Raw genomic sequence first — 24,169 nt, forward strand, 5'->3', positions numbered from 1 at the left:
TGACTAAAGGCTATTGGTTGTTCATTCTCAGTAAGGTTCTTGATCCATACTTTACTTTGTGAAGGAATTACCACTTTAGCATAAGAGTTTATATGATGATATTGCTGTTCTGATCAGGATCATGATGCCCGCATGTCTGTATTTTGTTTTATCGACACCTCTCTCTCTAAACATGTGGGCATATTTATTGATCTCCGCTTTCGCTTAAGGACAAGCGAGGTCTAAGCTTGGGGAGTTGATATGACCATTTTGCATCATGCTTTCATCTTGATATTTATCGTTTTATGGGCTGTTATTACACTTCACAGTATAATACTTATGCCTTTTCTCTCTTATTTTGCAAGGTTTACATGAAGAGGGAGAATGCCGGCAGCTGGGATTCTGGCCTGAAAAAGGAGCAAGTTTGAGATACCTATTCTGCGCAACTCCAAAAGCCATGAAAATCAACGAGGATTTATTTTGGAATTTATAAAAAATACTGGGCCGAAGAAGTACCAGAGGGGAGCCAATAGGAGGCCGCAAGCCTGCTAGGCGCGGCCTACCCCCCTGGCCGGGCCTAGGGGGCTTGTGGGCTCCCTGTTCGCCCTCTGGCTCCCCTCTTTTGCTATAAGTAGGGTTTCGTTCCAGAAAAAAAATAAAGAGGAGGCTTTCGGGAAGAATCGCCGCCGCCACGAGGCGGAACTCTAGCAGAACCATTCTAGAGCTCCAACAGGCTCGTCCTGCCGGGGAAACTTCCCTCCTGGAGGGGGAAATCGTCGCCATCGTCATCACCAACACTCCTCTCACCGGAGGGGACTCATCACCATCAACATTTTCATCACCACCATCTCATCTCCAAACCCTAGTTCATCTCTTGTAACCGATCTCCGTCTCGCGACTCCGATTGGTACTTGTAAGGTTGCTAGAAGTGCTAATTACTCTTTGTAGTTGATGCTAGTTGGATTACTCGATGGAAGATTATATGTTCAGATCCTTGATGCTATTCATTACCTCTCTGTTCATGAACATAATTATGCTTTTTGATTAGTCACTTTTGTTCCTGACGACATGGGATAAGTCTTGCTATAGGTAGTCATGTGAATTTGGTATTCGTTCGCTATTTTGATGCGTTGTATGTTGTTTTTCCTCTAGTGGTGTTAGGTGAACATCGACTACATAACACTGCAACATTATTTGGGCCTAGAGGAAGGCATTGGCAAGTAATAACTAGATAATCGGTTGCTAGAGTGACGGAAGCTTAAACCCTAGTTTATGTATTGCTTCGTGAGGGGATGATTTGGATCCACTAGTTTAATTCTATGGTTAGACTTTATCTTAATTCTTCTTTCGTAGTTCTGGATAATTGCGAGAGGAGTTAATCATATGTGGGAGGTTTGTCCAAGTAAGGGAAGCACCCAAGCACCGGTCCACCCACATGTCAAACTATCAAAGTAGCGAACGCGAATCATATGAACATGATGAAAACTAGCTTGACAGAAATTCCCATGTGTCCTCGGGAGCGCTTTACCTCCTATAAGAGTTAGTCCAGGCTTGTCCCTTGCTACAAAAGGGATTGGTCCATCTTGCTACACCTTTGTTACTTGCTACTTGTTGCGAATAATCTTACCACACAACTTTCTATTACCAATAATTTTAGTGCTTGCAGAGAATACCTTGTTGAAAACCACTTGTCATACCCTTCTGCTCCTCGTTGGGTATGACACTCTTACTTATCGAAAGGACTACGATAGATCCCCTACAGTTGTCGGTCATCAGAGCGCTACATGCCAAGCCTGGCCCACGGACAATGGGGCTTGCGCCTCCTCGCTCCTCCAATGAGCTACCCCGCATGTGCCGCAGGCCTAGGGGCAATCTTACACGAGAAGAATGGTGCAAGTGGGTGGCTCTGGTCAAGAGAACAATGATGGCGGGTGCTGCGTGCAGGCTTTACGTCAACCCACTCGGAGCGGTTCCCGACGTGTTGAGGGAAGGAAAGGAGTTCCACAATGTGTTGGGCGCCACACATCCAGCCTGGCCCATAGGCGATTGGGACCGGCTTCGCTTCGCCCCCCCCACTAAGCGAATCCATGCACAACGCGGGCCTCGGGGCAACTGTCGGGCCTCTAGGACCGGGGGTACCCATGCCCGTTGGCATGCGGCCCCAGGCGCGATGCGACTGGGCAAGCCTGGTTCAACCTATCGGCATGCCCGACAAGAGGGACCCTTGGAAGGGCCCTTGCCTCGCGAGGCGTGCATCTGAGGATCGTCGCCGAGGGCCATACGGGGGTGTTCAACACGAGGAGACTTCCTGGGGCCATCCCTGAGATTCTTGCCGAATGGGCCCATCAAGGGCGGCCTATAAGGGCCCCACTGGGCTGCACCCCATCTGGGTGACGCAAGTTGCGCATGCGGCGTAGGAGTGGTGTGAGAGGGTATACGCAGGAGAGCTTTCCACTTTCGTGCCAAGAAAGCAGGGCAGCAGGCGGGCTCCCTAAGCGACTCCCAAGGGTTTCCTGATTAGTGCAATAAGACCAAGGCTGGGGGCTTGTCCGGACAAAGTTCACCCCTGATCCCGACGGCGCATCATGGAGATGGGATTTTGCAGGCGAAGATCGCCTTTGTGAGGGCGGACTACAGTCATGTCCCCTTTCAAAATGGCCAATGTGACAACCCTTCCCGCCACGTGTATTTTCAGGGGGAAGAGGACCAAGTCCAGTATAAAAGAGAGGCCCGCCCTCTATAGTGCAGGCGGATCCGATCCTCATTATCTCCAGTAGGGCAAGAACCCGCCTTTGTACTCTTCTTCCACCTCAAGAAATCCAAACAAGCAGGAGTAGGGTTTTACACTTCAAGGTGCCCCGAACTTGGGTAAACTGCTCGCGTGTTCTTGTTTGCTTTCCTTAGATCAAGCCGACGGAGAGTCACACTAAAGACAAGAGGTAGAACAAGGTTGGAGAGCGAGTGCACCCCAGAGATTGAACCTTTCTGGGTCTATGGAGCCCTGATTTCGACAATGTTATTCGGTATATGCCAATCATACCAAGACTTTGGTCTTTTCATGTTCGAAGAGATGGCCAGATAGATGACATGGCACAAATTGGGCAAAAGGACTGAACTAGATCCAGATGGGAATAATATGTTGGTACACGCATTGGATAATTTTTAGTGAAGTAACATCGATGCATTACATCTAGATAAAGCGACAGATCCAAGGCATCCTCGAGTGTGCATTAGCACGGATGGGTTCAATCCGTTTGGTATGACAGCAACCCAATACAGTTGTTGACCTGTATTTGTCATTCCACTCAATCTTCCCGCCGAAACATTATGCAAAGAAGGAACATATTCCTCACTTCGATCATTCTAGGGCCCAACTATACTGGAAGAATATGAATGTGTTCATGAAGCCGCTTAAGGATCAATTGCAGGAAGCTTGGGATAATGGGTTCAAGACAAACGATATTGCTAGAGAAGAAAACATCAAAATGCATGTTTGGTACATGTACTCGATGCATTACTTCCCTCCGTATGCCCTATTCACTGGCTCATGTGTGCATGGAAGGTTCCCGTGCCCCACACACTAGTAGAAAATGGGCCTTTTTCCCGGTTCGTAAGGGCCTTCTGTCCCGGTTTTGGAACCGGGACTAAAAGGTCGTTACTAATGCCCTCGGCCTTTAGTCCCGGTTCTTACACCAACCGGGACAGATGGGCCTCCATGTGGCCGCTGCGGCCTGGCCGGGCAGGGGGGCCTTTAGTCCCGGTTGGTGACACCAACCGGGACCAAAAGGCATCCACGCGTCACCACCTGGCTGAAGCTGAGTTTTTTTTTTTGAAAGGGGCTGGTTTAGGGGTTAATTTAGGTTGTTATATACACCAACCAAGGAGCATCCATGAGCAAGCACAAAAATAAATAATTTTATCTTTCATCAATGACCATCCATGAGCATGCACAAAATTTCATCACGCACACCACCATCATACTTAAAAGTGCAGTAGCAGTTCAACACTATCGTAATAAAAGGTTTACACTTTAAAGATTAAAACTCCATCAGGTTCTTAAGATCTTCACTCCTGCTTCTTCACCTTCTCCTTCATCATCCTGATGCGCTTAGAGCGGCGAAGCCCCAGGCCAGGCTGTGGGATGTACTCCTCTACAAGAATTGGCATGGCCCTGTCGCCCAGCTGTGGGATCACCATCGCAAGGCCATCGTCGCTGCTACTTTTGCTGTAGCCAGAGTCGCTACTACTTTTGCTATAGTCAGAGTCGCTGCTGCCGTAGACATAGCACATGTCGCAGTACTCGCTGCTCCTGCTCCCATTGCCTTGCCAAATGCAAAAAAGTTTTTTGTAAAATGGGTGTGAGACATAGCCTAATGGATAGGAAGAAGAGACAGAACGTACTGGCATCGTCGTCGTCCTGGTAGCGCCTCCGACACATAGTCGTGTCGAACACCTTCACGGCGAACGTGGCATTGTCGTCGTACCTGAAGATAAGGAAGTACCCATGCCGCAGGTCGTAGGCACAAAGGAACTGCTTCCAGCAACGATCTAGGTGCATGCTTCCATCCGTGTCGAACGCCACCTCCACGTCCCACAGCTTGCGAAGCCCGTTGCCGGTCTGCCTCAGCTTCATGTTCTTTGGCCGATGACCATCCAACATCTTCACAAAATTGTCCGACAGCACCTGCCTGCTGGAAGATTTCTCAAGTATAATCGTGAAGAACTCCATCTGTGAAAAGCAGTAGAAGAGACCAATCACTACCCTTTACAACATTGTCAGTACTCGCTGCTCCTGCTCCCACTGTCTTGCCAAATGGAATTTTTTTTAAAATGGGTGTGAGACATAGCCTAATGGAGAGGAATAAGAGACAGAGCATATTGGCATCGTGGATGTCCTGGTAACGCCGCCGACACATAGTCGTGTCGAACACCTTCATGGCGAACGTGCCGTTGCCGTCGTACCTGAACACAAGGAAGTACCCGTGCCGCAGGTCGTACGCACGGACGAACTGCTCCCAGCCACGATCTAGGTACATGCTTCCATCGGTGTCGAACACCACCTCCACGTCCCACAGCTTGCCAAGCCCGCTGCCGGCCTGCCTCAGTTTCATGTTCTGTGGCCGATGGCCGTCCAGCATCTTCACAAAATTGTCCGGTAGCACCTGCCTGCTGGAGGATTTCTCAAGTATAATCGTGAAGAGCTCCATCTCTGAAAAGCAGCTGAAGAGACCAATTACTACCCTTTACAACATTGTCATACAACATTTACAGCAACATGATCATCAGTATGAGGTAGGACTTTTCTGCATAGTGCTCTCCAATTTTAGCATTCAAAGTAGGAGTACTTTTCCAATTTGAGCATTCAATAAGCAAAACCAAATCGTAAAATAAAGTAGTATTCAAATTGGCATGCATTCAATTATAAGCAAAACTACATCATCTCTTGTCATACATATAGCATCACTAATACAGCTAGAACCATAGCGCCCGACGGGTATCGTCGCGGGCGGTGGACACCCAAAGAGAAGGAACTATCACAGGATCATAGCTACAGTGAGATCCCTGAAGAACCTGCCAGGTATTGGAGAACTTGCCCTCCAATGCAACCATGTAGCGACAAACGTGCTCGTCCTCCTCGCTGACACGGTGACGTACCACCTCCGCGGTGTCCGGAAGCCTCGGCACCGTCACTAGCCCACGCGACCGCCACCAAACAAGGATTGGGTCAACAACGAGTTGCCTCCTCACCAACCTACGCTCCCCGGAAGGTAGCACCTCCCCATACCAGCCGGGCGGAGCCCAGTCCTAGACAGGGCCCCTCTGATCAAGCAGGTGTCCTCCGCCGAGTCGACGACGAGGATGTGGGATAGGCATCGTAAAATGAACTAAAAAACAAAATAGTTCTATTAATTTTCTTGATAAAAATAAACTACTTCTATATATAGTAAAATAAAGTAGTTTTATTAAATCAACTAGTTCAACTACTAAGCACTTATTATAAATAAGTAAAACCAAAGCTATATTCACTATGGTGGTAATACTAGTTGTTAATTACCTGTCTCTTATTGCACTACAACTAACAATCTAGTGAACAAGAATTAATATATGCCATCTTTTGGTTGGTAACAACATTAGATTAATTCAACTACCATAAGTTTTGCCAAAGTGGCAGAAATGTTTATTCGAGTGAGCAAAAATTGCATATCTAATCCCATTGCTCATGCAGGACAACATAGGATAAGCATATCAAAGGAAATGATGTTCCTAGAGTATCCGAAATGCACAAGTATCCGATATGCAGGACTACCAAATAGGTCGAGATGCACAAGTATCAGATTCGTAGGACTACCAAAATAATGCTATATGTTTCTTCTACGTTCGTGCCTGCAATAATTATTTTTATCCTATAATTGTCACTTCTTTTTCAAAAGTAGGCATTATTCCATGGAATTTCTAACATAAGTACTTGTACCTAAAAAATGTCAATATCTCCTTCCTTGATCTTAATGAACTAATACGCGAATTTATTTTCTTTAGTTATTACCAGATGCATACTATCTAGATAACATCTTGCAAACTAGAACACAAACATATGGTACAAGAAATTAAAAACATTGTTATAGTTTAATTTAAAAAAAAGAAAGCTTTCGAACAAAGATCTCGATGACTACAAATTTGACATACTCGATCTTTGCATATATATGAACATACAAACATGCATATTCAACAATAATATCACCAAAAAATCAAAAATTAAAAACAATAAAAAAAAACAGAGCCGTGGCGACGGCGGCTCAGATCGGGGGCGGCCGGGGCGACGGCGTGGGCGGTGAGGGCGACGGCGACGGCGGCGGGGGGGCGGAGGGCAACGTCGACGGCTCGGGGGGCGGCGGAGGGTGACAGCGACAGCGGCAGGGGGCGGGGGTGAAGGGCGACGGGCGACGGGCGACGGGAACGAGCTCGGGGGTCGGAGGGCAACGGGCAACGGGCGATGGCGACGGGGCAGCCTGGCGGCGCCGTGGATGAGCTCGCGGCGTCGTCGTGCGTGGATGAGCTCGCGGCATCGTGAAATCTGAAATTTCCAAAGTGTTGGCTTATATACCAAAGGCATTGGTCCCGGTTCATGGCACCAACCGGGACCAAAGGACTCTTTTCAGCAGCCCAAAGGGCGGGAAACACAGACCTTTGGTCCCGGTTGGTGGCACCAACCGGGACCAAAGGCCTCTTTTCAGCAGCCCAAAGGGCGGGAAACAGAAACCTTTGGTCCCAGTTTGTGGCAAAAACCTGGACCAATGCACCCCTTAGTCCCGGTTGGTGCCACGAACTGGGACGAAAGGTGTGTTCGCGGCAGTTCCGAAGAAGTTTAGTCCCACCCCGCCAAGTGATGCGCCTTGTTAGTGGTTTATAAGCCCCTCTACGGCTGCTTATTCAAAGTGTTTTATAAAGAAAATTCAACCTAAAAATCGAAGGGTGTTTAGGTTGAATTTTCTCTATAAGCGCATCTATTTTGTTGCAAATTTTTTTGATTTTATGAAAAAAAAATAAGTTCATATTTTCTGATTTGTTTAGTTCATTCTTTTTATTAATGTTTTATTTGATTAGTTTTAATTCATTCTTTTTAGTCCATTTTTTAACAAATAAATACCAACCGGGACCAAAGGGCGTGTGCTGGTGCGGTGCGGTGCTATGTTTAGTCCCACCTCGCTTGCCGAGAGTGGCTCGGAGTGGTTTCTAATTACTTATTTATTTTCTTTTACGATAATTTTTTTGCTATTAAAGTTTGTAACAAAATTCTAATTACTTATTTATTTTCTTTTATGATAATTCTTTTTGCTTTTAATGTTTTGAACAAAATTCTTATTACTTATTTATTTTCTTTTATGATAATTCTTTTTGCTATTAAAGTTTGTAACAAAATTCTATATAATTTTAGTTTCAATAATACTAGAGGTTTATAAAAGCTTTTTAGTTGATTCCTTTAGTACCAGTTCTAAGGCTGTTACAAAGGCATTTTATACGGAAACTTGTCTGTTACAACATGCATTTCAAATGAACTACAAAAAGGTTGAAAGTTGGCATGGTATCATCATAATAGTTGTGGAGAAAGTGTTCACTTTTTATTCGCTTGTGTCCTTTCCTTATTGCGCCGTAACCATGGATAATCTTCATCATTTATCACGATGCTTGGGTCAGCCTTGACTTTGAAGGGAGGAATTTCATGAAACTTTTCATAATCTTCGGACATGTGTGTCATGCCCTCCAGTCCCACGATGTCCCTTTTTCCTAAAAGAACTATGTGGCACTTTGGCTCATCATATGATGTATTCGGTTCCTTATTTTTTCTTTTTCTCGGTTTGGTAGACATGTCCTTCACATAGATAACCTATGCCACATCATTGGCTAGGACGAACGGTTCGTTAGTGTACCCAAGATTGTTCAAATCCACTGTTGTCATTCCGTACTGTGGGTCTACCTGTACCCTGCCTCCTGACAGATTGACCCATTCACACTTAAACAAAGGGACCTTAAAATCTACTCCGTAGTCAAGTTCACATATGTCCACTATGTAACCATAATATGTGTCCTTAACCCTCTCGGTGGCTGCATCAAAGCGGACACCGCTGTTTTGGTTGGTGCTCTTTTGATCTTGGGCGATCGTGTAAAATGTATTCCCATTTATCTCGTATCCTTTCCAAATCGTAACAGTCGAAGATGGTCCCCTGGACAACGAGTACAGCTCATCACAAACAGTGTTTTCATCTCTGAGACGTGTTTCCAACCAACTGCTGAAAGTTCTGATGTGTTCACATGTAATCCAATCGTCGCACTGATCCGGGAGTGTGGAGCGCAAACTGTTCTTGTGTTCATCGACACAAGGGGTCACCAAGGTAGTGTTCTGTAGAACTATGCAGTGTGCTTCAGACCAAGAATATCCGTCCCTGCATATTATTGTCTCCCCTCCAAGCGTGCCTTTTCCAGTCAGTCTCCCCTCATACCGCGATTTAGGGAGACCTATCTTCTTAAGGTCAGGAATGAAGTCAACACAAAACCCAATGGCATCCTCTGTTTGATGGCCCATGGAGATGCTTCCTTCTGGCCTAGCGCGGTTACAGACATATTTCTTTAGGACTCCCATGAACCTATCAAAGGGGTACATATTGTGTAGAAATACGGGGCCAGAATGACAATCTCGTCAACTAGATGAACTAGGACGTGCGTTATTATATTGAAGAATGATGGTGGGAACACCAGCTCGAAACTGACAAGACATTGCACCACATCACTCCTTAGCCTTGGTATGATTTCTGGATCTATCACCTTCTGAGAGATTGCATTGAGGAATGCACATAGCTTCACAATGGTTGATCAGACGTTTTCCGGTAGAAGCCCCCTCAATGCAACCGGAAGCAGTTGCGTCATAATCACGTGTAGTCATGAGACTTTAGGTTCTGAAACATTTTCGCTGCCATATTTATTATTCCCTTTATATTCGACGAGAAGCTAGTCAGGACCTTCATACTAAGCAAGCATTCAAAGAAGATTTCCATCTCTTCTTTGGTAAGAGCGTAGCTGGCAGGACCTTCATACTGCTTTGGAGGCATGCCGTCTTTTTCGTGCAAATGTTGCAGGTCCTCCCGTGCCTCAGTTGTATCTTTTGTCTTCCCATACACGCCCAAGAAGCCTAGCAGGTTGACGCAAAGGTTCTTCGTCACGTGAATCACGTCTATCGAAGAGCGGACCTCTAGGTCTTTCCAGTAGGGTAGGTCCCAAAATATAGATTTCTTCTTCCACATGGATGCATGTCCCCCAGCGTCACTCGAAACAGCTAGTCCGCCGGGACCCTTTCCAAAGATTACGTGTAAATCATTGACCATAGCAAGTACGTGATCACCGGTACGCATGGCGGGCTTCTTCTGGTGATCGGCCTCTCCTTTGAAATGCTTGCCTTTCTTTTGACATTAATGGTTGGTCGGAAGAAATCGACGATGGCCCAGGTACACATTCTTCCTGCAGCTTCCCAGGTATACACTTTCGGTGTCAGCTAAACAGTGCGTGCATGCGTGGTATACCTTCTTTGTCTATCCTGAAAGGTTAATGAGAGCGGGCCATTCGTTGATGGTTACGAACAGCAACGCGTGCAGGTTAAATTCCTCCTGTTTGTGCTCATCCAACGCACGTACACCGTTTCGATTCCACAGCTGTAAAAGTTCTTCAACTAAAGGCCTTAGGTACACATCAATGTCGTTGCCGGGTTGCTTAGGGCATTGGATGAGAACTGGTATCATAATGAACTTCCGCTTCATGCACATCCAAGGAGGAAGGTTATACATACATAGAGTCACGAGCCAGGTGTTGTGATTGTTGCTGTGCTCCCCGAAAGGATTAATGCCATCCGCGCTTAAACCGAACCATATGTTCCTTGGGTCACGTGCAAACTCAGCCCAGTACTCTCTGTCGATTTTTCTCCATTGCGACCCGTCAGCGGGTGCTCTCAACTTCCCCTCTTTCTTACGATCCTCACTGTGCCATCGCATCAACTTGGCATGCTCTTTGTTTCTGAACAGTCGTTTCAATCATGGTATTATAGGAGCATACCACATCACCTTCGCAGGAACTTTGTTCCTGCGGGGCTCGTCGTCAACATCACCAGGGTCATTTCGTCTGATCTTATACCGCAACGCACCGCATACCGGGCATGCGTTCAAACCCTCGTACGCACCGCGGTAGAGGATGCAGTCATTAGGGCATGCATGTATCTTCTGCACCTCCAATCCTAGAGGGAATACGACCTTCTTTGTTGCGTAGATACTGTCGGGCAATTCATTATCCTTTGGAAGCTTCTTCTTCAATATTTTCAGTAGCTTCTCAAATCCTTTGTCAGGCACATCATTCTCTGCCTTCCACTTCAGCAATTCCAGTACGGTACCCAGCTTTGTGTTGCCATCTTCACAATTGGGGTACAACTTTTTTTTGTGATCCTCTAACATGCGATCGAACTTCAGTTTCTCCTTTTGACTTTCGCATTGCGTCCTTGCATCGACAATGACCCGGCGGAGATCATCATCGGGCACATTGTCTGGTTTCTCTTCATCTTCAGCAACTTCCCCCGTTGCACCATCATCGGGCACATCGTCTGGTTCCTCTTGATTTCAGTAGCTCCCCCCGTTGCAGCATCACCGTATTCAGGGGGCACATAGTTGTCATCGTCCTCTTCTTCTTCGCCGTCTTCCATCATAACCCCTATTTCTCCGTGGCTCGTCCAAACATTATAGTGTGGCATGAAACCCTTGTAAAGCAGGTGGGTGTGAAGGATTTTTCGGTCGGAGTAAGACATCGTATTCCCACATTTACTCATGGACAACACATAAAACCATTCTGCTTGTTTGCCTCAGCCACTTCGAGAAAAATATGCACTCCCTTAATGTACTCGGAGGTGTGTCTGTCACCATACATCCATTGCCGGTTCATCTGCGTGCATTACATATAATTACGTGTGTCAAAATTAAGAAAATCAGACAAATATCTATCTAAAGTAAGAAAATCAGACAAGTATCATAAAGAAGATAAGAACAAGAGGCTCACCATGGTGGTGACGGCGACGAGATCGGCGCGGGCGATCATCGGCGGTGAAAACGGGGACGGGGCGTGACCGATGCCTAAATCTAGACAAATCTCGAAAAAAATGGAGCTCCTAGGTCGAGCTTCGAGAGGAGAAAACTTAACTAGTGTGGCTCGGGCATTTCATCGAACACCTCATGTGCATAGGAGGTGAAGTAGAGCACCCAAATGCCCTCTCCTCGCTGGATTGAAAAAACAGAGCACTGTGGAGTGCTCTGCCGCGGCGGTGGGTATATATAGGCAAGTTATTTGTCCCAGTTCATGGCATGAACCGGGACTAAAGCCGCCCCTTCTGTTACGGTTCATGCCACGAACCGAGACCAATGGATGTAGGCCAGCAGCGAGGACCATTGGTCCCGGTTCGTGGCTCGAACCGGGACAAATGGTTCCACACGAACCGGGACCAATGCCCACGAGGCCCCGGCCGGCCCCATGGCTTGCATTAACAGACAAACAGATCCTGGATAAGTTAAACGCTCTCGAGCCTGATCCAATGCATCGAGGGTATTTCAAGGGGTATAATTCGGAACAAGTCTGGACTCACAAGACATGTTTGTGCGATCTGCCTTACTTCAAGGACCTCCTTCTTCCACAAAAACATCGACATGATTCACATTGAAAAGAATATCTGAGAGGTCATTTTTGGTTGATTGTTCGTCATAGTGGGAGGTCAAAGGATAATCCGAAGGCTAGAGTCGATCAACAAACTCTATGTGATAGATTGTTACAAAACATGCGGCAATCGAAAGGAAAGCAGAACTGGTCAAAGCCAAAGTCCTGGTTAATTATTGGAAGAGGATCTATGAGGGATATCATCTTGTGCGTTAAAATGCACTTGATGTTCCCCTATGTGTATGCAGCGAATCTAAAGAGTGGAGCGAGTCTTGAAAATTGAAAATATTTGGTCTCAAGAGTCATGATTGGCACATATGGCTTGAGCGGGTAATGCCGGTGCCCTTGCATGGCTTAATTGCCGAGGATGAATGGCTAGTACTGGAAGAGCTGTGCTATTTCTTCTTTCTTCTTTGTGCGAAAGAACTATCACGTGGCATGGTACATTACATGGAGGAGTTGGCACCGGAGTTTCTCTGCAAGCTAGAGAAGATCTTTCAATCGGGCTTCTTTCATCAAATGCAACATTTGATTTTACATCTCCCGACCGAGGCAAGATTGGGGGGCATGCAAAATCATTTGTGCTTTGTAACTGAGAGGATGCAGAAGACGCTTCGAGCAAAATGTGAAACAACACGTAGAATTGAAGCATCGATGGCCGAGGCATTTATTAATTAGGAGGTGGCAACCTTCATGAAAGCACACTACGAAACCAAAAATCATCATTTGGATAATCCGAAAGCCTTGGTACAATGCTCGCAAGACTGAGAAACGTTGATGAAACCTCAGCCTATTCAAAGGTAGCTCGCACCAGCCGCTGCTTCAAAACCAATAGCTTTGGATGTCAAAGAATGGAAGACCATTTCGTTTTATATCTTCGACGACCTAACAAAACTGTTGTCGTACATCGAGTAAGTTCTCAGTACATTGTTTTGCAACTTCAAATTCCTTTGAACTGATCTTATTCACGGATATTTGATACAGTCGAAACGTCGCCAAATTCTCAAATGGAGTGGTGATCCAAAAGGATTCCGTTGAAGAGTATGAGGTTTTGGCAAAGCATGGGGCGGCTATCCCGGCTTCATCTCTTGGTTCAAACGAACAGTAATTACCCTTAATGGACCATTTCATTTCTTTGTCTAATTTGCGGCTAATGCATCAATCCTCTCGTATTGAGCTTGTAGTCTAATTAAGAGTCTATGGACGTCGAATTGAAATAAGCGGCTAATGGTCTTGACTATAAGGTCCATTCATTTGATAAAGAGCTATCTATGGCTGACCGAAAATCTACAAATTCTGGTGGCCCTGCTATCAGCAAAGGAGGTACCGAGTATTATGGAAGTGTTGAAGCAATTTATGAACTTCAACACTATGGTGAAAATCCATCAAACATTGTAGTGTTCAAATGTTATTTGTTCCAGCCGAAGGAGGCTAGAAGGACTAATGAACTATAGGGCTAGTCGAAATCAAACAAAGCACAATTTTGATGTTCCCGATGTCTACAGTACGGCTCAACAGGGGACCCATGTTTTCCATTTACCGTGGGCCAGCCCACCTGATAAGAATCTAAATGGTTGGCATGTCAGTTTTGAAGTGACGCCACATGCTAGACCACCCCCCCCCCCCGCCAATGAAGAGGATTATGAACCTCCCATTAACCCAGACACATATGAAGGAGAATTCTTCCAAGAAACACGTCCTTCAAAATAAATTCAAGAACCGCTCTACTTCACCCGAGAACATGGAAGTAGACTTCCTTAGTGAATCTGACTTAACCCTTGAGCCAGAAACTAGAAGAGGTTACTACTTAGGATGAACTTTCAATGCTTTACCAATTACTAATAGGACTTACACATGTTGATGCGGCTCAACCCGATGAGCACGTCATTCATGAAGAAACTCCCGATAGTGATGATGATGATGTATTTATTGACCCGTGAGCATATGTAGAAGATCCGGACTATTATTAGTTTGTATGCATCCCAACATAAATTATGTTCATATTATTATTCATGTCACGTATTCAATTTTTTTATCTTGTACTAATTTCTTTTACTCTTTGTCATGGTAGGTGTTGAAGGAAGGTGGGCACGGGTCCCGGGTGCTCCGTGGGTACTTCTTCATCGGCGACTCGTAGGTGGACTACTTATATTCCACACCAATCTCTCTGGAGAGTGTTGATAAATAGTATGGGGACACCCATGGGCGCTTCTTCATCAACGTCCTTTCCCACCGGGAGAGGAGGTCAGCGAGGGAAAAAGCAGAGAGGTACAGGACATGGGCACGAGAGAATTAGGCAGACTTCTACGAGTTCGTCGCCGCCACCCCCATCTCATTCACCCGAACACAAGACTACTAGGTTGGACCCATCTTAGGTGGAGGCTACGATAACTCCAAACCACGAGCCTCGCATCAACGGGCCTTCGGCCCACGAGACTCTGGTCCCAGAGGCTTCAGCCCACAAGCCTCAGGTCAACGGGCCTTCAGCCCACGAGACTCCTGTCCAAAAGGCTTCAGCACACAAGAGTACGGATGGGGTTACGTCCCAGGAGATGTCCGGATGGATACCTGGCCGGATCTAGCTGAGGTGTCGGGTTCCCATACTAATGGGTGCGAGGATGAGTTTACTAATAGTTAGAGTGAAGTGGTTGAGGGGTCACCATGTACCAGCATGGTGGTACATGGCTCCCGCCCGTGCCGGTGACCCATGAGTAGAGGCGATCATTAGGTCTGATGGGGAGAAGTAAGTGGATTTACTCTTTCTATACCTTTTGCATTCACATTTCTTCAAATATCTAATGCGTTGGCATTCTCATATTGCAGGGGTTGGGATTACGCCAATTGACTCCGCAAGCCCAACAACGTCCTTGGTGTGCTTTGCTAGAAAAAAATCCCGGGGTTTGTCACGTTGCCCGGTCAGGTTCAACTTCCACATCTAGGATTGAGATTGGAGCACTACTTGGTTGTCCTGGCCCCACCATAGGAGATGATAGATGGTGTCTTGTGCCACATGAGGGTCAAGATGGTGATCATAAGATTTTTGGTAATTTCTCCTTTACAGAATTAAAAATTAAGAATAACTAGTTATTGTACTAATGAATGTAATCATGTTTGATTGCACACCTTCTACATGTGTGAGGAGGGATACGAGGAGGTCACGGCAAAGGTTATCGACACCAAGTGCAAGCTCCTATAACAAAACTTACGACCCGAGGTTCACGTGCAGTCTGTTCGAACTACTACGCCATGCATGGTATTAAGCAGGACAAGCCATCCCGCCACGAAAATTTTCTGAAGAAGGAGCACTACATGAAGGTAATTACCTATTCCTAAGGCCTTGTACTTAGTTTGCTTGATTTTATTCGTAGGCGTAGCACTCAAATTTCTCTTTACTAACTTAGCTGCCCCCAAGATGGTGTGCGGATAAGATGTATTGTTGGCAGGAGATGGTGGATGAGTGGTGCGAAGGACCGACATGCCCTAATGGTTGGTGTGCCACACCATCAGGGCAGCACCAGCTTATATCAGTTTAGGCGGAACTACGTATGTGGGTTGCTTCATGATTCATGAAATACATTCTTCAAGCTAGCTTGAGGTCATTACTAATAAATTTTAATTCTCTTTTAGTCAAGACACAATAACATGTAGGTGCCAGATGAGTACGGCCTCCATGCCATCGCCCATACTGCCTCGTACAAGAAGGTCAAGGCATTCTCTGAGTCTGACCTTAGTCATGTAGAAAAGTTCATCAACATCTCCTCCCACCACAAGTTCATGAGGTACAACGAGGAGGGGAAGGATGGGAAAGGGAAGGAATTTAAGCCGAGTCGGCAGCCTATTGATCCAGAGCTCGTGATGCTAGCTAGTGATCCAGCCCCATGTCTTGTTAGCTATTGGAGATGGACTAGTATGTTCTCCTCTCACTCTTCTGAAGATCAAGGCGTGCCAAACAAGCTCTTCTCCTGAGATAAGGACTTGTCCACGACTAGTCGATCTCGCCAAAGAGGTTAGTGATATGTACTCAGATGTCTTTCCTACATTACAATGCTAACAAGTAGTGGTGTTGCGGACTACACTTTACAAAGAGAGAGTGAAAACCCAAACACTTATGGAGGAGAGGGACCAGGTGACGATGGGGAAGGACATGGTCGCGGAGGAGAAGACGACTCGATTGTTGCAGGAGGAGAAGGCGCGAAATGAGGCGGCTCACTGAGCCATGTATGAGCTCCTCGTGGTAAGTTTCTTCTGCATATCAGCCAAATCATGCACGTAACTGTTTGTTTTCGTTACTAACTAATATGATTAACTCGTGAAATCTAAATGTGAAGGCTATGTGCGAGAAGACCGGTCAGACCCTACCATCGATGCGAGTCATTCCTACGGTGAGAACGGTGAGTGTCATCTGAATGGTCATTAGTTACTAGTCTTAACATTTGAGTGTCATCGTGCTAACGAGACATTGCAAATGATTTTTGGTGCAGCGTAACTCCCGAGCCGCATCGCACACCCCTTCTCCAGGTGAAACTGACCCGAGCAACCCCGGTGCTTCACCTTCGTGATGACGATGATGGTAAGTTTTCTTCTGCTTCTTCTTCTGCTACTTCTTCTTGTTCTTCTTCTTCTAGTCTTCTTCTTCCTCTTCTTCTAGTCTGCTTATTCTTCTTCTTCTACTACTTTTCTTGTTGTTGTTGTTGTTGTTGTTGTTGTTGTTGTTCTTCTTCTTCTTGTTGTTCTTCTAACATTTTTATTCCCATTTTGCATATTTGATTCACTTCATGTAAGGTGGCATGATGGACTGCTAGTGTCTAGTTTTTGTTTTAATTTGTATTGATGAACAATGTGAAGCTATGCATGGATGAAGAGTGTGAATCTACATGTATTGGTTCTTTTAATAGCCTATATGTGTTCTCTTGTTTAATAATTCTCCTGTGTTGGATATTACATAGTACTTGTTGGAATACATGGCCTTAAATTAGTCCCTGAAACTTTATATATCATATATGTGTTTTGAAAATGCAGGGAATAAAAGAGGAATGATTTGAAAGAGGTAATACAGGCACATTGCCGCCTGCCAACTGATGGCAAATTCCTTTGCCATCAGCGAGGTAATGGCAAAGGTGCCATGTGGTAGCTACCTTTGCAACCTTGGAGCACCAGGTCTGACCCATTTGGCCACTTTGTCGTCATCTATGATGGACAGACAACAAAGGAGAGGGCAGTCAAACTTCAAAGTGTAGGGCCTAGCGGAGGTAGGAGTGACGTCAGCTGGCAGACGAAAAAGGGAGAGCTTTTTTGCAGTGAGTTGGCGGACGACAAAGGCCGCCTTTAGCCACCTAATTAGGTTGACGGCTATGCTTTTCTATCTAGCACCTTTGTCATCTGCTTGTCGAGGAAGACTGACGGCAAAGTTTTTCATCTTCCGCTGTTGTTTTGCATACAACAAAGAAGCCCATTACCTTGACTTTGAATGCTGGAAATGGGACCATTAGCCAGTGGACAAGAAAGGTATTTGCCCTCCGTGACTAGGTCCTTTGCCATCTGCGATGGTTGATGGCAAAGAAGTTGATTCCTGTAGTGTAAGGGCATCAATCCGACTCTTTTTTAGCACAATATTAATATTGAACCGGATGCGAAACCTGTCGATGATCATCAACGCTGCTTAAATCCTAAGATGAAGGAAGTGGTATGAATTGAAATACTAAAGCTTATCATATTGGTGATAGTAGATGGGTATGTCCTAAGATAGGAGATATAACAGGTGTTCCTGATGAAAAATGAACCTATCGCACAAAGAATTGTGATTGGTTATAGGATGGTAATTGAATTCAGGAAATTAAATAAAGCTACTAGGAAAGTTCATTACCCCTTCCCATTTATTGATCGAATGTTAGAAAGATTATTTAAGCACACACAATTTTTCTATCTATACGGATATTCTATTTTTTCTCAAATACTTGTTTTAAAGGAAGAGCAAGAGAAAACTAATTTCACATGACCGTTTGGAAGTTATACTTATAGATGTATGCCATTTGGTCTATGCAATGCACCGCCTACGTTTCAAAGATGTATAACTTCTATATTATTTGTCTTTTGTGACGAGATTGTTTAGGTGGTCATGGAATATTTTTTTTGTTTACAAGACTCCTTTTCATGATTTCTTTAGCAACCTTGATCATGTTTTACAGAGTTGTGAAAACATTAATCTTATCTTGAATTGGGAGAAGTTCCACTTTATGGTGAATGAAGGTATCTTGCTTGGCCATAAGATTTCTGAATGAGGTATTGCGATTGAAAAAGATAAGGTTGTAGCAATAGAGAAAATGCCATGTCCCAAAGATGTAAATGGTATAAGAAGTATTCTTGGTCATGCCGGTTTCTATAGGTGTTTCAATAAATGTTTCTCAAATATTTCTTGTCTAGTAACTACTCCTTTTCAAAAAGATATTCTGTTTTTATTCATGATGACTGTGTAGAAGCCTTTGAAATACTTAAGAAAGCCTTAATTTTTGCTCCTATTGTTTAACAACCGTATTGGAATTTACCATTTGAAATTATGTGTGATGCTATTGAGTATACTATTGGTAACTCTCTAGGGAAAAGTGTAGACAAGAAACTGAATGTTAATCATTATGCTAGTAAAACTGTAGACAGTGCCCAAAGAAATTATGCCACCACTGAAAAAGGAATTTGTAGTAGTTGTGTTTGCATCTGATTAGTTTAGACCTTATATTGTTGATTCCAAAGTTACTATTCACACTCATCATGCTACTATTAAGTACGTTATGGAAAAGGAAGATGCTAAGAGTAGACTGATTAGGTCGGCTCTTTTACTTCAAGAGTTTGATTTGCCTATTGTTGATAAACAGGGAGATTAAAGCCCCGTACAAGATAATTTGTCTAGGATGGTAAATTTTGTTGATGACCCATTTCCTATTGATGATAATTTTCCTAATGCGCAATTAACCATTATTAATGCTCCTCGTAGTACTCCTTGGTATGCATATTATGCTAATTAAATTGTTGCTAAATACATACCACCTAGCTTTACATGCCAATAAAAGAAATAGTTCTTCTATGATTTAATACATTTCTTTTCGGATGACCCACATCAAAGAAGGAGTTGATGGTGTTATTAGTCGTTGTGTGCCTAAGCATAAACAGGAACAAATCTTTTTGACGTGTCATTCCGAAGCTTACGAAGGGCACCACGCTGGTGATAGAACTGCGCACAATGTATTAAAATCTATTTTTCGTTGGCCTACTCTCTTCAAAGATGCTCGTGAGAATGTCCTCTCCTGTGATGAATGTCAACGGATTGCTAACTCCGGTAGATGTCAAGAAATTCCTAATAATTATTTAGTTGGTATTGAACCATTTGACATATGGGGTTTCAATTATATGAGGCCTTTTCCTTCCTCTAATCGGTATACTCATATTTTAGTTGCCGATGATTACGTTACTAAGTGTGTAGAAGCTATTCCAACTAATAGTGTTGATCACAACACTTCTATTAAAATACCTAAAGATGTTACTTTCCCAAGGTATTTAATGACTCATGGTGGTTCATATTTTATTCATGGTCCTTTCCACAAAATTCTAGCTAAAGATGATATTAACTATAGAATTGCATCACCTTATCATCCTCAGTCTAGTGGTCAAGTTAGTAGAGTAACCAAGATATAAGGTTGACGTAAAAAAATGTTAATAGATATAGAAAGAATTGGTCTAAGCAACTTGCTAATGCTTTATGGGCTTATAGAACTACTTTTAAAAACCATATGGGAATATCCCCATATAAAATGGTCTATAGGAAAGTATGTCATTTACCTCTTGAGTTAGAACATAAAGGTTATTGGGCAATCACAAAACTTAATTATTATTTTAAACTTGCCGGCGAAAAGTGGTTATTTAATATTAGCTCATTACATAAATGGAGGACACAAGCTTACGAAAATGCCAAGTTGTTTAAAGATTTTTTTATAGATTGCATTACGAGAAAAATGCAAAAATGAGAATTCAATGTAATAGATCTTTTTCTTTTGTACAATTCTCATTTCAGATTTTATGCACGTAAGCTTCTATCCACCTTATATCGTCAAAGAACTTCATTGCTCCGCTGCTTTCAAGATCAACAACTCAGAAGGCACAAATTCAAGAGTGGTGAATGCATAAATAATTATACATTACATCTCTGGTAAATCCATTAATGTTGAAACTAATATTATTCAAGTGATGACACTGGAAGAACACATAAGAGAGACCTTTTGGAACACTCCATAAAGTTGAAAGGGAGGTAGGTATGTGATATGGAAATTAAACCGACTCCGAAAATTCCATAAAAATATTTTCTTTTCGTTTTAGTATTTTAGAAAAAATACAAAAATAAAAACGAGCGAGGTCGACCGATGAGGGACCCCTGCCTGTTTTGATCACCGCATCGCAATTTTCCCCTCTATTCTTATTTCGAGTTGTTTTGTCGTTAGGGAGTGCATATTTCGGTGAGGGATCCATGGCTCCACCAACCCTCCAAAAGAAACATCACATTGTCCGGCCTTGACCAGACACACGCCCCTATAGAAATTTATACTATGAGTTCCCTTCCGGGGAGGAGGACATGCCTATGGTTCCGGGAGATGCCATGAAAAAGGACCAGGTGGAAACTGAAGGATCCAAAGGAGACTACACCAATCATCCTCTAGGGTCTGTAACAAGGGACAATCACTATTTCCTATTCATGATGATATTTCTTTACCTGAAATTTATGCTCTGAATGCAATGGAATATATCAGTTCTCAAAATATAACACTCACTCAGAAAGTTACCTTGCTAGAAGAGCAGAATCCTGCCCTTCGAAGGATAATTAGTAATATGGAATATCTCTTGAAGAACAAACCTACTACCTCACCATCTTCATGAGCCAAAAAGAACACATTAGTACATGGGTATGGGCATCACCCTTAGCTTGTTACAAGCTTGGGGGAGGTGCCCCGTGTGGGTGCACTAAAGACTGGGGTCTCTAGTGCCCCAGATTTGTGCACGGGCGCAAACAGCCCCTGATGGTAGGGCGCGGCAGAATATAGACAAGAAGCACCCCCAAGGTATCCAAGGCCTCGAAGAGCCTGCCTTGCCGGGAAGACACCCAAGGCCACGTGTGTCTAATGGACGTGATGAACGCACCTAACACAAGGCCCCGGCGAGCCTCCCTCATTGGGAAGATAGCCGAAGCCCCCGACAAGCTTCCTTGCCGGAATGAAGCGCAAAGGCCCCGGCAAGCACCCTTTGATGGGATGACGTGCCAAGACACTAGAGGTCGACCGCCCTTGCCACAGTGCCACCGCCCGCCGAGTTCCAGCGCATTCCGCATGCGCCAGCGGGGCATCCAGGTGTCGAAGCACCTAGATACATTTCTTCACCATCATTTAGCTAACTTGTACAAGACGTGCATTTAATGCACCTGACAGTGGTAGATAGTTAAGTATCGTTGTAGGTTCACTGTAACATCTCGTGAACCTACCATCGAGCACTGTAGGTGACCCCTTTGCCTATAAAAGGAGGCCCTTAGCTCATTCACAATGGCTTAGACTTTTTGGAGATTGTCCAAGAAGACGGTTATCATCCCTGTAAACGAACTACAAAAGAATGCTTAACACGATCAGACGAGCAGGACGTAGGGTTTTACGCGTAAGCGGCCCGAACCTGGTTAAAAAGGCTTGTCGGGTGTTGATCGTTAGGTTTGCTATTTACGTTTCTTTTCCCCTCCCTACGATCGCAAGGGTATCACATTGATCCCCATAGGTGTCGACCTGTCATCGCCAACATCTTTGGCGCGCCAGGTAGGGGGAGGGGAGAAACACGTGAATCGAAGCAGGCTGAAGCCGGCTCCATCGTAGTTTGGGAACTATGTTGCATTCCTCCAGAAACGGAGTACCGCGGCAGGCGCCCTGTTCTGCTACAACTTCCCGAGGCCTGCGCGAGCGCGTTGCTACACGTGCGAGCGGGGCAGGGTAGCAGACACTCCAAGAGCAGCATACGCGCAGCTGTCAAGGGCGTGCCTGGGCACTTCATATAGGAGAACAGAGGAACTGGAGAACCGACGGTGGAAAGATGTGGCTTTCTTCCCATCAAATCTGGATGGCAACACTTAGATCGATAGGTATGCCTATATGTGGGGGATACACACAAAGGAGCATGGGGCGCGTGCAATTCTGCCAGACAACCCCAAGGAGAAGACACCATCAGATTCGTATTGCTTCTTCTGTGCATACTTTTATTGTGGTCTCTCTCCCCCTTTCTGTGATTTCTTCTACGCCATGATGGCGACGTATGGATTTCACCTTCCGGATTTCACGCTCAATGCAATGGCGTGCATGGCTATATTTTCCCACTTGTGTGAGAATATCGTTGGAGTTGCCTCCAACGTAGATTTGTTGAGGCACTTCTTCCTTCCCTGGATAGAGGACAAAAATCACCGCTCGGGGAACGTTTGCTGGATTCCCTGGGACAAGAAGGAGGACTAGGGATACCTCCATGGCCAATATCGAGGGAAGTGGGAAGCGTGGAGGGGCGATTGTTGTTGGATCAAGGATGACAAAGCCCCCGAGTACTGTATTGCCTGATGATCATGCCATATGTATAGTTTACCAAATACTTTTTTGACCAATTTTTTTTATTTAATTTAGGGTTTCAAAAACCCCTGAGTTGGGATTTGTATTACAAGTCCTCAAATTAGGGGAGTTGTTTTACAACAAATATTTTATTTAAATCCCATTATCGTGAAGACTTCCCAAAAACACAAAAATATTATTTTTAAAGTTGTTTTAATATTTTATTTAAATGCCTTTCTCTAGGACAAGAAATGGTCCCTTTTGAAGGAAAGTTATTTTTATTGCTTTCAAAATATTTGAGAAAATCTAGGGAAACTCAGTGAACATATATATTCCACATATAAGAGTTTCAACACATGGTCATTTTCAAAATTTTAAGAAAACCCTTCAAAACCATTCGTGTCTATTTTAAGATTTTGTAATATTTCTATAAGAAATATCTGAATAAATTCCTATAAAATCCTATAATGTCACACATGGTGTATGTGATGGTCTTGCGAAGTTGCATCTCAATCCAAGTTGCTTTGATTCTGCTAGATCCAAATTTAAGCAACTATACATTGCCATGTGTCTCCAATGGTTCTAAAATTTGGTGGACATGTTCTGATACTCTAATAATGCATCCACACCAAGTGGTGCATCAAGGAGAATACAAGAACTTGCCCCAAACCCCTCAAAACCTTGTGTGTTGCTTTCTAACTTTGGGAAACTTTACGTTATAAATTTTCTCCAATTGCTCACAAACTTTTTGGGCATGCTCTTATGCTTGAATAATGCCACTACACCAAGTTGTGGATTTGTGGGAATTGATTTGAATGCTTTTATTTGGAGAAAGCCATTTCTGCCCATTTCATCGGTTTTTCAAGTCTACGTTGGAAACTTTCTCCACCAAATCCCAAATTTGGTTTCCAAGCCCATTTTCAACTATTATGTCATCTTGTTAAGTTTCATGGTTTGGAATCCATATGGTACCCTAACATCCATCAAACACCTTCTGCCTAATTACTAAAATTGCTACTTCGTCCCTTTCCACTAATCTCATTGAGCTTAAAACTTTACCACAACTCTCTCTAGTCCCCTTTTACCTCCAGTAACCTTGTCATGGCCACTGGTCAATTATTGGAGGGTGACTCCATGTATCTACCTATCATTTTTACCTTGGCAACACTGTTTAAAAAGCCCTCTTGATATACTTCTGCTTAAGAAAATGCCCCCACCCCTTTCCAAAGAGCCGCTAGCATGCTAATGCATCATTCCAAAAAAATATAGCATGCTCATGTGGGAAATAGGAGCAGCCCATCCGAAACTTGATTTCTGGAAGAAAAAAAGTACCCTTGAACTACAACTGCTAGCTA

Source organism: Hordeum vulgare, chromosome 5H (genome assembly GCF_904849725.1).
Source record: "Hordeum vulgare subsp. vulgare chromosome 5H, MorexV3_pseudomolecules_assembly, whole genome shotgun sequence".
In the NCBI taxonomy this organism is placed as follows: Eukaryota; Viridiplantae; Streptophyta; class Magnoliopsida; order Poales; family Poaceae; genus Hordeum; species Hordeum vulgare.